Source organism: Varroa destructor, unplaced genomic scaffold (assembly GCF_002443255.2).
Source record: "Varroa destructor unplaced genomic scaffold, Vdes_3.0 BEIS01000001.1, whole genome shotgun sequence".
NCBI lineage: Eukaryota > Metazoa > Arthropoda > Arachnida > Mesostigmata > Varroidae > Varroa > Varroa destructor.
Window position 1 is genome coordinate 8,836,023 of NW_019211454.1, and position 14,763 is coordinate 8,850,785.

Consider the following 14,763-nt stretch of genomic DNA (forward strand, 5'->3'; position numbering starts at 1 on the left):
TAATGACACAGCGACACCTATGATATTGCCACTAAGTTTCCGACATCTTGCTTTATACTGTCGAAATTTGTAAAGAGGCCTATTTTTGCTATCGATTTGCGTACATCATACGGTCGCAGTATTATTACCCTAAAGCGTTTGTTAATTTCTCTGCTTTCTACGATTTGCTTCGGACTACACTTGGCAAAAATACAGTTGCGGCATCCAACTGGTGTTTGTTCGGCACCTCTGAATGGTTATCAAAGTGATTAGAGTCATTGAATCGTGATAAGTGGATAAGCATTAACACCCTGCCCGTGGGCGAAAAATCGTGGAGAGTCTTAAAATAGATATGTTTTGGCAAGTCCATTTCTCATACAGTTGCAATATCTAATAACTCTAGCGTTTGAAAAAAATACTCTTTCGATTATGATAAAGCATTCTCTGTTTCATCGCTGAGGCTACAATTGCCTGAAATAACAACGGGGTCGAATATGTTCTTAAACCATTCTGCGCCTGGTTAATGCTTAGACGACGGCACACTGGCTGGCCGATGTACATATGTATGTATATATATGTGTACTTATCCTAAATTGGCCACGATCATCTCCACAGACGGATATGGATCTCTTTGCTGCCACCAAATCGAAAACGACTAGGTGATTGACTGAAGACTGAAAATATAATATCGGCTAGCGGCTGAAGTCTCTATACCCGAACCCCTTTTACTCATTATTATCAATTTTTATATATATTATTTTTATTACTCACATTCTTCTCTGTGACAATATATATATATATATATACATATATCTGCCGAGTGGGGCAAAAGACCCTCGACCGCCTCAAAAGCCTTTCTTTTACATCTTTCAGAAAAGTAAAACATAGTAAAATGAAAATTAAGGGTTGAATATTTTCAGGTTCTTAAGAGTTGCCGCATCCTTTGTATATATATATATATATGAAGGTCCGTATGTAGCAGTAACGGGCTACAGACTCCAAGCCAAGTTGACTTCGTTTGGGAAGTAGCCGGTCGTTTCATAAAAACGATTGTATTAAATAGATCTTGCCGGCAGTAGAAGAATAGAGAGGACCATGTTATTCAGTCATTGGAGACTGTCGTGAATTGTTCGATGGAGGATGTTCTGCTTGTAGATTGAGAACGAATCATATTATATTTATAAACCTTAAAGCAGGACGTCAGTGACTGGTGGTGTGAACAAATTGTGGAGTACTTTACAGTCAGTGTTAATCCTTCTTTTTTTTTTTTTTTTTTTTTTAGCAATTAATAAGTACTGTCGTTGAAAGAAAATGAATAAAACAAATGGGTAATTTTAGGATAATCTTTGAATTTTGACGGTTAAGTGCTTCTCACTGAAGTATTCGTTGCGCAACATAACGACTGCGTGCTCTTTCAGCTATTTTTTTACCAAATCATCCGATCTGTCAATCGGTTCATTTGGTCCACCCTAAATAATAACACATATGGACGGTGACCGCACGTCGAAGTCTTGCACCTTTTGCCTCGTTTGTAACTAGAATCGACCTAAATGTTTCGTAGCTGACATTGACAGGGGTCGACATTCGTTGTAGAATTGCATACTCCTTTCCCGCATCAGTGATGAAAATCTCAAGGTCTCGTTGCGTCATCACTAGTCCTCTTGCAAACATCCAAACCGGCCAAATTGTCTATTTGTTCAAGCCATCTGGAAGGGTTACCTGTTCGGTTCCGTTTCGGCCTTTTCCCGTATTCTCTTTTGCTGCATTGTCTCGATCAGCCATGCATGAAGTGTAATCAAACACATTTCATCTTGTTCCGTTTGTCCTTGATATATTTGCTCAATCATACACGTACAGATGTCTACAAAGGGAAGGCTGCAGGCCGATAGATTCATAAACGGATAGCTTTCGTTAGGTGACAGCTGCGAGTGGTGCGGACACGCAGTATCCAGATATCGAGGCGTAATGTGTAGCCGTGCAAAGTTTTCTAGGTGAAACGTTTCCTTGTTATTGCTAATAAACCCAGTTCGAGTTAAATATAATCGATTTTATTTGGCAATATAGTTATGCTAGCATATAGCATGATCACGATGGTGCCCGGGTCGAAATTTTTGTTCGGTGACTGAATCTCAAATGGGGACATAACATAATTGAAGCTTGATCTAAGGACAATGTGTCGCTGTGTAAAATTAAATGGATGTGATGTTTCACAAGTTATGAAACTTCTAGTTACCTTCAGTTTGAAGGGAGTGGCTTGTATAGGGCAAGAAATTCAACTGGTATAAACTGGGTGCAATAAATCATCGGAGAAATCGTTTGTCTCGGGGAATATTTTTTTACCACAGACAGACAGACAATTTTGACAGCTTTGTCACCGAACCAATGCAAAGGTTTCAAGGCTTAATAGCACAAACAGACAGGTTGGTCCCTATGGCAAAGGAGTTTAGCGCTCAGTGGGTGATTCTATATTCTGCTATTATAATATGGATTAATGTTTTCGCATCGCATGATAGAGGTGGCGAAGAAGGGGGAAATATATGGAACTGTCACGGTGCCTATATAGAAAAAAAAATACTTCGTCGCCTCAGTAGGAATTATGCGTGCGTGAACGGAACAATAATTGCCAATAAGGGCCAGGCAGATGAATCGATTTTTCCATATTGTAGCCATGGCCTGTTCTGAGTTATAACATCGTATTGGCTTTCTGTAAGTTCTAGCTAGATTTGGCTTAGTATTTAACTGTGGATATTTTTGTGTTTTCCGGCAGTAACTGTATTGATCGTTATGCACGTATAAATCAATTGTTTTTTTTTTAAAAAATACACGGTAGCCAAGTTATTTCTTCTGCGCGCCTTTGTAAGGGTCTCTTTCACTCTCTCGTAGTGTATTTTTTACCCAGGAAGAATATCGTTTTAGTGCAATACTTGAATTTGCATTTGAAGAATATCAAAAGATGATTACGCCTTCTAAATTCTTCTAAATTATTCTTGGAATGAATGAAGGCCAATTCACAGATTCACGCTAATGGTATCATTAATACTAATAACTGTATATATCCGTAGCTTTTGTAATCCTAAAAAATGTTTGCCCTTTCGCATAGGACGACTGTACTATGTGGGCCCACCGAACGCCAGCCACACGAAACTTCTTCGTGTACTTTTGTTTTTAGTAGATTTTTTTTCGGCAACCCTCTTATCCGGATCTGCATTGTTGTGTACTTAAGCAAAATTTACTTTAAAACCAATATTCCATTTCTTCGTTAGTTTTCAATAGTGCAGCTTTCCATTACGTACATAATTTACGAAACTGAAAGGGGCCTAATTACCTACTTTTGCACCGTAAGTACCGAGAATAGTACATCGGCAGCTTGCGGCTATTTGTATCTAGAGGAACACAAGTTTTGTTTGTCCCAGGTAGAAAGTGGCTTTTCATAAAAGAAACATCTCTATTGTATTCATGTAGAAGTGATTCCGTGAGACAGCGTATCATTTGGTAAGAGCAATTATTTCCGAAAATTTATACTGCAGCTTGAATTAATCATAAAATCACTTAAATAACATATTTATTATTTACAGTTGTGAGGGCTAAAATATGCGTTAGTGATATATCATCGTCTTTGATGATTTATTTATGAAGTTTCTGCTCATAAACTCAAAGTATGTGCAAGTATACTTAAAGTATATATAAACAATTATAATTTTTTATATAATATAGACTAGGTAAAAACAAGTTATAAGACATTTATAGGAAAATGTGTTAAACTTTAATTAAATCTATGTAATAAGAGGTTTGGCGCTTACAGAATAGTGTCCGAATTAACTAGTCCATAAGCGTAAACGGCACACGATGTCTATGATTACGTAATGAGCAGAGAGCGGCTCTATTTTTACTGGATCACTGTACTATTATTTACATTTTTTTTTAAATTTTGCTTACGAGCAATGCGTGTGCTAGGAAAAAAATATGAAGGTTTAAATTATTAAATTTACCGAGTATTTGATGACAGTCAAGTAGAACCTCCCATTAGACAATTCCGTTTATTTTGAATCTGGCATTTTCCGAACTATTTTTTTTTTTATGTAATTTACTTGTGCCTAACCACTATTATCTTGACACATGTTTCCCTTGAATCTTGCGTTTCAGCTGTAATCGGTACTTCCTGCCCCGCTATACCAATGAGCTCTAGATAGCGCATATCGAAAATTAACCGCCTTTAGTTTATTGGTCCTCTTTTTTCTTAGCCTTCATCATATGGATCTGTACGTTCGATATATTTGTCAAGATCTTACGCGAATACAGTTGTGACGGTTGTTTTTCTAAATATGGCCGCTCGATTTTCGATCTCACCGCTCGCAATCGAACTTGAGACACGCAGCAAAATGAGCCTAGTTACATTTGTGAGAAAGATTAAGTAGCCTTAGCTGACGCAGCAAGTTACTCAGTTAAGCCAAAAACGTCTAGAAAGAAGATTCGAGCTTAAGTCAATAAAAAGTGAGTACTTTTGATAGCCCGTCTTCCGCATGAACGCAACGGCTTACCTAGATAAAAACCAATCGCATCAAAAGATTTCGACTGTAAGTCCGAATGGTTCATGGGAACAGGTATACTTAAAAAAGGCTCTTACTGGGAAACCTTTTTTGTCAGACTTTGCTTTGGGTCGCGAACATAAAGGTAAATATAATGTTTGTCTGGGTACGACCTAAAATCGAGGGAAATTCCTTGTTGTAAAAAGTACCATTAATCTGTACTTGGCTCTGTCTATAAGTATATCGCTAAGTCTATACATAGTAAATTCGTCTGCTGGTACTGTATAATAAATACAGCCTGCGGTATTAATCCTGATTTTGTCATGCGGTTAATAAGAAAGGGTATCTCTGACAAGAATCTCGTTTCTGCTACTAGCTCGCGTAGCACCGCTACTTTATTGTAATCTACCCATTTCGTGATAATAGATGAGGGCAAAAGTATTTTTCCCGGCCTGGGTATACTCGGGGTCCTAGGTTGCTTTAGAAAGCGTTGTACAGAATCGTTAGAGGTGCATTTTCGATTTACTAATGGACGCTATTGCTATATATATTTGCTGTTTTGTCAGGAAAGAAGTCGTCACCGTTCTTTTTTTTTTAGTTTTCTAGCATTGATTATCATTTGTATCCTGAGCGATAATGCCATGAAGATTCTCGTATGTTGGAAAATAATTCATGATTAATTATAAAATATAAAAACTACTGAAGCTTTTCTAAGCCTTCAATGAATGCATTTAAATCATTAATCTGCATCTGGATTCCCCGATGAGAACATTTAGTTAATCCTTATGAGTACGAGTGAAATGAGTGTTCTGATACAGTCCCCTCTGAAAAAAAATTAAGGTAGGTACGCCTTGAATTTTTAGGAAATTCATATTTGTATACGTTTTACTTTTCCCTCGAGCCTCCGTTATCATTTTCGAAGCAATGCCAATCCTCATAGACGTTAGTTTAGATAATAACTACTCGATCTAAAATCGAAAAGCATCTAGTCCCTAATGAGCCGGTATCATGAACAACGGATAAACAGAATATCCCTTATTTTGTCAATTTCAATTTTCATAAAACTCTGTCTTAGGTTGTGATAACCCTCACTATAAAAATGATTTTGGGCATTCCTCAACGTAACACTGTCCAAATAACACGAATTCTTATGGAGCATCACATACTGAGGCTATTTCTGCTGCGAATAGAAATCGGTTGAAGGAGCCCTAAAAGGAACGAAGAGACTGTGCTTTGAAGGCACAAACGAAAACTAGATTCAGGACCATATCGCAACTAGGACGTGAAGTAATTAGAGCCATTTTGATAATGCCATCAATGGAAACAGGATTCACAGCTCCATAAAGCACTACTTAATGCCTATTCTGATTGGCCGGTTTTCTGTGAACCTTTGCCGATCTAACTTGCTTGGTCAAAGGAAAGTTGAATCAAGAGTAGTATTAGATTCGATTTTCATTTTGTTAAAAAATTGTCACAAAAATAAATAACGTATATTGCTAGCTAGAAAAGCGCATTTAGTCAGCTGCAATACAACCCAAACTGTAAAAACTTGTGTAAACATCTATTCTAATGTATAAACGATTTCGGCTGGCGGAATGTTGCTCCATTGTAACTTTCAATTTAACTTTTATCTCTTTCTAATTAGCTAGTGTGATTCGCGTCAGGTCATATCCAGATAGAGTGTTAAAATTGGAGTATTTTTATATAAACGCACATGCTAGTACTATGTCGACTTGGTCACCCAACGTTACTGTAAATTCTACGGATTCTCGCAAACATTTGAGGCCTGATATCAGTCCTAACGCTCGACTGCAGCCTGCTGACATTAACTGTGGCGTGGCCTGCGTACCCTCGAAAGCCGCCTTCTCTATCATATCGAACTAAAACTAGTTATAGTTTAAATGCCAATAGAGCTGACAAGAGCTTGAAAACACCCCGATAGTCAGCCCCCGTCCATGGTCATTACTACGCGCACCACAAATACCCTTTCAAAGAACAAGATTCGAATCCTTATTAAGCTTTCTCAGTCACGTTATTAAGCACTTATTTTATATCGAATTGTTAACATATGTCCTCAATTGTTAATATATGACACATTGATTGAAGGTGTTAACGCTTCCGTGACCAGCACCTACCGAACACAAACTAGTCGAACGAAATGCTACTACAGTACTAAGTAGAATACAAATTTATTTTTTGGAGTTGAGAAGCTTTTAGATTTTAGTTCCCATGTGCAGCTTGAAATAAAATGATTCATATTTAGTTTCAAATAACGGACACATTCTAGGACCAGTAATATTCTAGGCCGATCTCGACATGCCACTAAGTATCTAGCTTGCCCTTTATCTAAGATTGCGAGGTTCTATGCATATGACCAGGCATATAACGAAAAGAGTAAAGAAGCCTGAATTTTTCTCTTCGCATGTCTATAGAAAAAGGAAAGTGTTATTTAATTTCTGCAAAGGCATCAGAGATTTACCTTGAAGTCACTGCCTTTGTAGCCCTGAATAGAAAACTATTCCCAACCTAGGCTCCGCGCCGTCCGAGTTGATATAGGGCACATACGTAGGTCGTCGTCTGTAATTTCGTATTGTTGGACCTATTCAATAACCAGTTATTTTCATTTTTCCGAACTTACGCCCAGACCGACGTAGACATCCAGATAGACCCCCGCTCCCCGGTCCTAACTTCTCAGCTCTATTCCAGTTACCTAGGTTACTGAGGCTACCCTATGTCATACTATGATTGAAACTAATTTGTTTACCATAACCAGGCTCGTTGTAGATCTCATCCCGATTTACAGCATCCTTGCGACGTAAATGCATCTATACGCACATTGAAAGCTGTATCGTGTTCGTAACTGCGTGGATATCCTGTGCTGTTTTTACCAAGCACAGATCCTTCCCCCGAGCTGCCACTGGTTAACTCGTCCGTCCCTCTCCAAATGACCCTTTCTCTGTGCAGCGTTCGAACGACGTACACGTTGCAGCCGGGCTATTGTTCGCATGAGCAATGGCAGTCGCAATATAACAGCGTGGATCGTGGGTTCACGCAACCTTTTACCGTCTTCATGGTACAATCACCGAACAAACATGTAGCAACCTTGGCAACCGCAGCTATGGCGGAGGCAAGAAAGTGGTCAAGATACGCACGCGGGAAGACTATTTATGCGGCCTATCAATAAGCGAACTAAAGGCAAAGTCAGTGTATTGAATCTAACAATAATACCTAACTTGTCTATCAGAATAACTAGGCAATACTTCCGATTCTGCTGTGATTCAACTATGGGCGGACTATTAGAGCCCAATATTGCTGAGCGTGGTAGTTGGTGTTCATATGCGCGAAAGCTGCGCCAATTGAATTGGTTTCTGCCGACGAAAAAGGAAAAGTAGACGCGCCATTTTAGTAGCAACGACAGCGTCAACATCAATAATAGCGCCATATTGTCGAACAGTTGAGTTGCATAGTAACATAGCCACAGCCCCCCTCAACCGTAGTAACGGTTTTGGGTTCTGAAATCAACAAGACCAAAAACGGCCAGGCACAGAACGCTGTTTCGCACTGCGTTCAGGGTATTAGATGATACAAGCACGTTGCGTGACAGTACTACGATCGGCGAAGTCGCCCTCGCGAGAGGAACGGCGTCGGCGGAATGGAGAGAGGTGGCCATCGCCAGAAAGATTCAGCCGAATGGGGAAACAATCAGTGGTTCCGCTGGAACAATAATGGCAGCAGGAGGGATAGCATCGATATTGCTGTTATAGATGCTGTTATTAATGCTACAGAAACGGTGGCTGCTGGTGCACCGGTGTCAATGTTTCAAGCTTCGCGTCTGGAGAAGTATAGTTGTAAATGATTGGCTTCTTCTAGTGCGAGACGAAAATTGTGTGTCGCGTGAAAAATACGCCGCTTTGCCCCTACACCTCTGTTAGATTTAAGTGAAACCAGTTTGCGTCGACGCTAACATAACGCAAACTGCTAGTACTATTCTACTATACCGGTGATGCACGTATCACCGTGGCTGGATCGCAATGGTGCGAGTCAGTGGCCTGCCTGACAGAAGAGCGATACGCACCGTTGGCTGGCTGTCTCTACGACCTGGCTATGTCGCTATCGTACCATAAAAAAACCAAAGCAAAAAGGGAGACATAGAGCAACGACGACGACAACTAGCGTTTGGGCTGCTGCCACGACCGCTGTGAAGTGCCTCTCTTACTGAACGTTCCCGACGTTGTTAGCGAAGTTGCATAGATTCGCCGGCGTCAGATCCTCTGGCGTCGTCAGACTGTGCGGACGTTCGTATATTCATTTGTCAGGCGGGTCAATTTAGCGGCCACAACAGTGTAGTTTGACATATGAGAGCTATTAGAAATGGAAAAGCGAGGAACTCAAGGAGTCTTAGAGTGGAGCAGATAGATCTGCAGAAGCTTGTTAATAGTGGCTTTGATAGAGGCTGTAGCCGGCGGTAGAAAACTTTTCACAAGCGAGAAATGGATATAAATGATTACGCCAGAAACATTGGCGGGGGAGACGTCATCAAAACGATCGGAATTCATAAATTACATAGGTTGGGCTTGACAACTCAGCGGACGGCATCACTATACTGAACTAGTAAAGAACGCCCGGGCAAGAGAACTTTGAGCTATGTTATGGTGCTTGTTACGCGTTTATAGTGCACACGAACAATCCTAACTGTGTGTTTGTGAACGGGATAAACATAGCCTAGCCCAGCGGTCTGTGGCAAGTTCCTCACTGATATTGACTGACTCTGTTTATAGAGGGCCGGTGCCAGCAAAACGCGACGTAGATCCGAGTTTCGAGATCTAACGACGTACGGCGATACGTTCGTGGTATATAGGATCGGTGTCGGATAAGTAGCGTTCAGCCGCTGGCGAGAAATGAAGCCTCTGTTACTTAAAGAGCTGTGGAAGATGTATCGTTAGCAGAACGCGCTACAACGACAGTACAATGGCCAAAGAACAAAACGCTACGGAAAACGTTAGTGGAACAGGTTGTAGAACGGGTGATTACTGCTACTGGAATAGTTTCAGGCGATAGAGTGCTGAGGTTCAAACAGTTCATATCTATGTGCTGGTTTGCTATCCACGAAATGCTATAAAGAATTTATGTGTATGAAAAACGCCAGTATATCTGACAATTTCACTAATGTCTGACAGTTAACAAAAGTTATACGGAGTGAGCAGAGAGACGACAACAACACGACATAAATCGCGTGGACACCTCAGAGCTGATCAAGTCGCTAGGTAAAGCTACCAAGCTTAATTAGATCAGCGTTGGCTATTTGACGTCCTAGCGCGGACAAGCGAAAGGCCTTGTATGGAGATGATTAGATGATTCAAGTTTTGGATGCGCACTGTGAAATCACACGCAATGGACAGTTCAATTCTAGGCTAGAAAAGTTAATCGGCAGTAATGAGGAGTTTGTGCTTAGTTATAAGTTACGTCCTACACATTATTAGATAAAGCTTCTGGTCATGAATTTTACATTTGTACCGTAACCCACAAGGGCGTGTTTCTGCGACCGAATGTCTGCTTGCGCTTGAACGCCTTGCGCGAAACGCAAGCCAGCCCAGTTCGTTTATCGGCCGTCCCTTAGGTCTTTGACGTGGGCAAAAACAAAGATAAAAAGCAAACTAGACCCTCACTCCAAGTTTCCTTTTCCCCTATCGGCCTGAATGAACATACAAAATATCGCCCATGCACTGGGACCTCTGTCCTCCCCTTCAGCTATTGTCACAGAGTAAATTTCAAGCGACGGTTACAACCTAAGTACGTCTTGTCAACGAATGGAAGTTCCGAACGCAAGTTCACTGATAGCAGCCCCAACAGATAATGTACCGAAGTTGGGCCATCATCATCATCAACCACCCATTACACATGTTGACAGCGAATAGTGTTAGTCAGAAATATAAAAACGGTTCGATATAACGGTGTTTGTCCATAGACGATGTGTGAGTGTTATATGAAAATACGGATACATTAAGCCAGAGAAAAAGGAGTGAAATAGAAAAACAACTTTAATCTCTACAAGCCCTTAATCTGCAAGCGAAAAGTGTTCGTATTCTATAGAGAATTAGCGAAAAAAATTTGTCACATTGCGACGCTTATACCGTAGTTGGCCAATAGACATCTTGCTGTTGATATACGCAATACGTGTGTATTGCTTCTAGCGGATGGTCGTTGTTTGTCGAGCTTTATCTGTTCCCCTTTGAGTACGTTGAATACGTTTGGGCTTGATAGAACATACGTGAACGGTACTGCAGCTTGCTCAAGACGCATGTGGACCCAGCATGTAAAAACGTGCCTTTTATAGGGGATGCAAATAACAAAAAAAAGCCACGGCGAGCGTCACGATGATGGATGTGCTTATTGTGTAATGAGAGTACGCAATGACATAACCGATACTTTGGCGAGCAAACAGCTCGCGTTATACGTGTTCCGACTAAACCCAATGAGCTTGATTACGTTGCTGCAATGACAAAATGGCTTAATTAAAAAAACCGGACCATTTGGTTTCTAGAGGTGAGTAAAATTAAGTGTGAATCCTGTGTTGGAGATCTCGTCCAGGTCACTAGACGCCGTTTGTACATAAATATATGGGCGCCACAGTGACGATCAATGTCCTTTTCGGGTGGGAGTGTTTTTTTTTCTGGAGAGCCTTTAAAGTAATGCAATTAGCCAAAATGTGTAAGATAGTGGCGTTATGATCCTTATTTTTTTTGCGTTTTTTTTGCGTTTTTTTATACGATTGATGATTGTATGGCCCGAATTTCCGAATATTTACGAAGCGTTACGCGTGATAAGACATCGACACGGAACATATGGATTCGAACCTAATCAGCAAAAGTAGACCTCTTTAGTGAGGAAGTCCTTGGTTCATTCCCCCTAATCAAACCGTTCATTATTCATAATTTTAATAAGCACAAAAGTGATCCTGATCACAATAATCTATATATAGCAGAACAACAGGTCGGCTAGCTCGCTGGCCTCTGTGCTTTGTTGCACTCCGTCTGCGTTTCTGCATGATTGCGTACGTTGTGACAGCTGCGCTCTCAGAAGAGAACGCTTCCCTAATGCACATCCCAAATTAGCACTAAATATTATCAGTCAATCAATCCGATACCTTAAAACATGTGTTGTTTTGCCGAAAACGAGTTCAGTTAGACAGAAATCGTTCCCCGATAAACGCCAAATGCACGTCTGATTTAAATGTTCTATTAAAGATAAGCAACGTCTTTGTTTCTGCGAAGCAAGTGCCCTCGTGCAAATGGACCAAGAGATTTGTTGACAACCTTATCTTTCTTAATGTATCACATTTGACCCTAATAAAATAGCAATTTGTTTTGATAGTACAGTTAAGCTGTTGATATTAAGCTTTATAAATACATAACTTTAAACTGGCCAGGTATTTTCTCTTAAAATACTATGAATTTTTGATAGCAAATGATATATAACACTATCATCTATTTAATCAGGGTAGCAAGAGGTCTTCTTACGTGCGCCACAGATACGTGGCAATAGTAAATACTGTATTTTGATTTTACTGATCGTCTGCATACAGCCTGGCTAGCCTAATCATGGACGAATTGATTTATTTTACATACTGCTATTGGTGTGCTTACTTATAAATATCTACGCAGCGACATGGTGCACAGCTCGGTAGGTGCCGATGCTCATGGCTAGATAAATGGCACGATCGTATGCCTTGCAGCGAGTAGACTTGCAATAGAAAACGACTCAAGTAATGAAATAGTAAGCTTACAGTTATAATGCAAGAGGATCCATACCTAAAATAGAATCCGTATCAATGAAAAACATTGTTTTCCTAATCGGAAGTTTATTTTTTCCCATTCCTAAACGTACGCTCCCCGTCACTGTAAGTCTGCCTTTGCCCCATCCTGACTGTATTTTAGGCTGATCTTCGAGTGCCTCGAACGCGTCATACTTTTCAGGTTCAGAATCCCTTTCGATAACTTTTAAGGTTTCTGGGTTCGGCCTCGTAGCCACGCAACCTCTAAAAGACGAAAAGATACTTTTATGGGAAAGAGACCCGTAAAGATGTCGAAAATTGAGCACGAAACCTCTCGTTTATGATACGAGCTATGTTACTGCCTTATCGACCGCCCCACGATCGGTATCGCGGTTGCATACACACAATAGCTATCTTCTGCTTGTATAGACAAAATGCTCTTCTCAGAATCTGAGAAGCACGACACAGATATAAACTTATCTGTGAAGAGGAAACTCAAAATCACTGGAGTACAATGATAGGCATAAACGCGTCTCGCAAGCGATATATCAAGTAGCGATATTTTGTGATGAAGTGAAGTTGAATGGAAGATAGTCGACTTAACTTTGCTAGCAACGTCCTGGATCAATGTAACGAGCCGACTAGGGAAATATAGAGATATTGTAGAAAAGCGCTTGTTATATTAGTCGCCGGCGCTACATAATACAGGGTCGGTGCGCGCCTTTCAAGTTACCCGCTCGATTAACTTTACCGTCTGAATAAATTGTGAGATTCTTTTCGATTGTACCTAGTTTTTAATAATTTAGTCTTGCCTAGAGTTTTGTTTCACGTTGAGCTAGTCCGTGTTCGGCCATGGGAAGCTCTGGCCTGTAGTTCGACGAACGACGATTGCCAAGTACTATGTTCCGAAACTCGTCCGATAGGTAGAGCTGCTGACATTGATAGCTGCTTATTTCTCACGCGTAGACATTTATGTCATCAAATGTTTGCAATTTCTTTACGCCCTAGTTCATATGCGTTACTTTTCGCATGTAACGATTACCATGGAACCTTGTCAGGTTTCATGTCCGCTCGCCAGTACACAAACCAGCAGGCCCCTAGACTTCGAAAAGAGGCAGCTTCGTCATTAGTCATCATTATTTATATGATGCACTTATACATATGGTTCGACAAATATGGTATGATAGTTAGACAATATTAAATGATCAAAATTCCCCTTCAACAGATAAAACAATACAGATACATCTGTTATACGATCATATATTTCGACACTCCTAGGATACAAAAAGGACCACCCATAGGCAAAACAATTGATTTCGTATTTTTCGTCGCAGCTTACAATATCCATATGGAAAACAATCGACTGTTATCAATTGTTTCGATTGTATTGGCAAAATCGGCCTTGAGCTAGGTTTTGCCGCCATATCGTAGTGGTTCGTCTAGCTTATTTACGCTACTCAATAGCTGCTTTCTGATTGTCTCCGTATCGTTATCGTTATGGGTATTAAACTATAGATGAACTCTTCATTGAAGATAACGGCTAATACTGTATGTTTGCTGAAGTATTTACGAGACCCAGTCCGTGTAATCGACGTCCTTAATTCGACTTGTTAAGGATTGCCATTTATATAACAGCCTTGTTAGTGGCGATCACAGTCGGGTGTGTCGAACATTGGCTTGCGAATAGCTGATGACGCTTTTGGCCGCAACGTTTTATTACGACACTGTTATTATCTAGAACTGGGCTTTTCTCATTTGTTCTAAATTGTTGTTCCGTTTGTATCTAGTGCTTATATCGGAGGTACAATGCTGCTTTTGCTGAGTGCGCACGTGATCTGACTTTGACGCCGTGTTGGGGTTTCTCTTCAGAAACAAAAGGCCAATCAAAAGGCCACAGTTGTCCCGAATTTGTCTTTGTACTTAAATCTGGATCACTTGGTATTCGTCTCCAATAGTGTATTACTTGAGAGCTATTACAAGTTTGTGAATTATTCCTATAATAAAATACTAGCGGGCCAGTACAGCGTATGACCACGGTGCTTCGCTATGCTACAAGAAATACCAATTCATTATCCAAGTAGATTTTCCTCTGGTCGAATAACACGAAATATAGCTCCTCTCAGTAAATATGTTTTCGTATCCCACAATTTCAAACTGAATCGCAAATTATGTAAGACAGTTCTTATGTGTTTATGTATTAGAAAATTGCTAGATTTTAGCTTTTTTTATTTACGTATATTTTCCTTTTAATACAGTGGCTCTGGATCTTAAAGGAACACTGAAAGGAGCGGTGACCTTGAACGTCAGAAACGGTGCATTTACGTCGGCTGTTACTTTGCTTCAGTGGAGTCTGACATCAGATCTTCTGCTGCTGTCGTGTCTTGTTGGCGCAGAACAGACGACAGAAAATCCACTAATTATACTGTGCGATTTTCTTCAACCGCTCAACAACGTGCCGATGGATACAACGATGTCCTGCCTATATAT

The 14,763-nt window shown here is 40.4% G+C and overlaps 1 protein-coding gene across 20 annotated transcripts in view; it reads left to right on the forward strand.

The window, feature by feature from the left end:
- Window positions 1-14,763, forward strand: part of Esyt2 (extended synaptotagmin-like protein 2) — an 84,494-nt gene that overhangs the window by 8,176 nt on the left and 61,555 nt on the right. For 12 of the 20 annotated variants that reach the window (XM_022788603.2, XM_022788602.2, XM_086993267.1 and 9 more), the window contains exon 1: window positions 7,581-11,048. The exons of 4 other annotated variants lie outside the window; for them this stretch is intronic. The gene's annotated coding sequence lies outside the window, so the exon portion shown is untranslated. Of the gene's footprint in view, window positions 1-7,580; window positions 11,049-14,763 lie in introns of those variants that run through there. 4 more of the 20 variants (XM_086992913.1, XM_022788608.2, XM_086992698.1 and 1 more) reach the window with 3 other exon arrangements.